Raw genomic sequence first — 3,270 nt, 5'->3', positions numbered from 1 at the left:
CCCAATCATAACTAAAGCCTATTTTCCAGGCACATCCATCAAGACATTGGTAGTACAAGTCCACCAGAGGTAGTAGCATTATGGGAGGGAGGACCCTGGGATCCTCAACATTGTTTCTGGACCCCAGGAAGTTTCATGTCTTCATGTCAAACATGGATAAGGAAAGCTCCTGATGATTACCACCTACCACCCTCCCCTCCTTGTTGAGCATTAACTGGAAGTAGCGCTGAGGGTAATATGGGCAGACAATGTACTCTGGGTGAGGGAATTTCAATGCCAATGCCACAAGCACTGTTACTGACCAAGCTAGCTGAGTCCTGAAGGACATACCTTCCGACACAAAACAAAATAATACAATTGCTGGAAGTCTGAAGTGACAACGGAAAATGCCGGAAATACTCAGTAGGTCAGGCATCATCCGAGGAGGGAAGCAGAGTTAATGGATGATACTTTCTGGCCCCAATGCGAGCAGGGCTGTAAGATATGGTGAGCCGTTCGAATGTCCCTTGACTTCGGCAGAAGTGTAAAATCCCACCGGTATAAAATTCCACCCATTGTATCAGGTATTTAACCCTTTGTCAGAACTCCTGCCTTCATCAGATGTGTAGGCATATCTACAATACTGGTCCTGTGGCAGATGGTGAGAAAACCAACACCAGAGGAAAAAAGCTATTCGACTTTGGCCTCCCCGATCTACCTGCTGCAGATAGAGTCACTCATGTAGGAATGACCATCACAAAGTCCTTGTGGAGACAAAGGGTGGAATTTTACCGGCATGTCCACCTAAGGCCAATGGAGAATGCCGATCTCTGAACCTCGCCCGCCTCCGGAATCGGGGCGGGCGTGCCGGTAAAATTCTGGCCAAAGTCTCATGTTCACACTGAGGATACCTTCCAAAGTATTGATGTATTGAGAAAATGAGCCAATTTGTTTTACAAGACAGTGCTTGAAAATACACGGCAAGTTTTTCAAGCACCAACTAACTGGTGTACAACTGGTGTTGCAGGTGAGAAATGTTGTTAAATTAGCTATTTTTTTATTCCTCCCCCAGACAGAGCAAAATACTGCCCAAAGAGTTAAAGGGAGAACAAAGGACAGGATTTTAGTTTTAGGGTCAAGGCCCTGATATCCAGGATCAAATGCACATTAAGTTTATTTATTAGTGTCACAAGTACGCTTACATTAACACTGCCATCAAGTTACTGTAAAAATCCCTTAGTCACCACACTCCGGCATCTGTTCGGGTACAGTGAGGGAGAATTTAGCATAGTCAACCTAACCAGCATGTATTTTGGACTGTGCAGGGAAACCAGGGCACCCGGAGTAGACCCACGCAGACATGGGGAGAATGTGCAGACTCCACTCAGACAGTGACCCAAGCTGGGAATCGAACCTGGGTCCCTGGCACTATGAGGCAGTGGTGCTAACCATTGTGCCACTGTGCCACCCCCAGTGCCACCATGCTGCTCATGGTGGCATGGTTTAGACCCGCTTCACCAGTTTTTGACAAAGCATTAATGATGGAAATGGGGAGAAGCACAAAATGAGGCATTTGCAAAAGTGAATGTAAGGAAGCAGTGCTAACCACTGTGCCACCGTGCTGTCCCGATCCTGATCCCACAATGTCGTAAATAGTCACCTGATACCACTTTCCAAGGAATGGTTAATTAATGAACAGGGAATGTATTCACTTTCCAATTACTGAAAGCGACTAGGCTCCAGACTCCCAACAGAAGGCGCTCCAACACTAAGAATGCAGCAGCCTGCCAATGCAGGTAAGGAAGAGCGAGAGAGCATCTCTCAGCACTTCTTTAAGTTTTAAATATAAAAATGGCAAAAACTGCCAGACTGCCATTGCAGAGGGGAAGCCTCTCCACAGGCTGTGGCCACAGATGTGGCTACCTTTTTGTATAGACAGTGGGTTTCTGGGGAAAGAGGAGGATTAGATTACTTTGAAGTTCCCCCCACCTCCTTCCAGTCTGTCACAGGGAAGCTGCCTCCTTTCACTGGCCCTGTTTTGGAGGCCCACTGGCTGAAAGTTCCAGTCGGGCGGCCTTAGCTGCTTCAATTGGTTTCCTACCGCTCGAAGACAGATCACCACTGCGCCTCTAGCCCAGCCTCCTTGAAAATGACCTGGTTGCTGGCAAGCCACCTAGTCACTCCAGGATCATTGGACAATCCAGCCCAAAGAGCCAAGTGCTCACTTCTGAAACTATTATGCAGATGAAGACCCTCGCATTGAAGTTCAGTAACCTAAATAAGAAGCAGATTTGACAAAAAATCGGATATTGTAAAGTTCAACTAGAATCTGCTTCAAATAAAGAAGTTATCCCAGAGTCAGCCAGTGAAAAACTATCCTGCCATTATACCCACTTAACTGGCCATGTATTACAATGTTCGACTTGAATGAAAGGCTCTCCTCTGTTGCTACATTGCAATGAACACTTAGCACTGAAATTTCAAGGGAGCACAGACTTCACAGCTTGAACGATAGGATTGCTTTGAATAATTATTTCAGTTTCCACAAGCTGATATATAAAAAACATGTATTCTGTTTGATTAGACACATCAGCTTAGACTTCCCAATCAACAAGAGCCTGAACTGAAATGGGAGGTGTCAAAAGTCAACCCTGTCAGCCATGGCTCAATGGTAATGTTCTCACCTCTGGCAGTTCGAGCCCCACTCCAGAAATGTGAGCACGAAATCCAGGCTGTCACTTACGTGAGTAGTGAGGGAGTGTTGCCTTTCAGATACTGAAGCATTATCTGCCCCTCTCTGGTGGGCATAAAAGATCAGGTAAGACTATTCTGAAGAAAAGGAGGGAAGTTCTCCTGGTTGCTGTGCACAAACAGGCTGCCGCATGTCCTACAGTGCAGTGATGATTACACTTCAAAAGTACTTCACTGCCATGTGAAGCACTTTGCTTTGGATGCCCTGAAGTTGCAGTATGGTGCTATGTAAATGCAATTTTTTTCTTTCACTTGGTCGTGACTCAATCCATTGTCTGCTGCTGGCTCACAGTATAGTTTCGGGCCCAAGCATTGTTAACATGCAGATGCCACTGTCAGGCAGGGAGGTCATAGGTAGTTTAAAGGGGCAGCAGATGGTGGTTTATATTACAGCACTCTCCAACGTGAACCAGATTTCAAGCCATTGGCTCAGCAGTAGTGCCACACTAACACCTCGTCTGAACTGCCCAACGTGAATGCCAGAAAACTGCATCAGCAACATCCAGGCTTGGAGATAATGGAACTGGAAGCATGAAACAA

This window comes from Mustelus asterias, chromosome 17, assembly GCF_964213995.1.
Source record: "Mustelus asterias chromosome 17, sMusAst1.hap1.1, whole genome shotgun sequence".
NCBI lineage: Eukaryota > Metazoa > Chordata > Chondrichthyes > Carcharhiniformes > Triakidae > Mustelus > Mustelus asterias.
The sequence above is the reverse complement of the archived record's forward strand: the minus strand, read 5'-3'. Positions refer to the sequence as shown.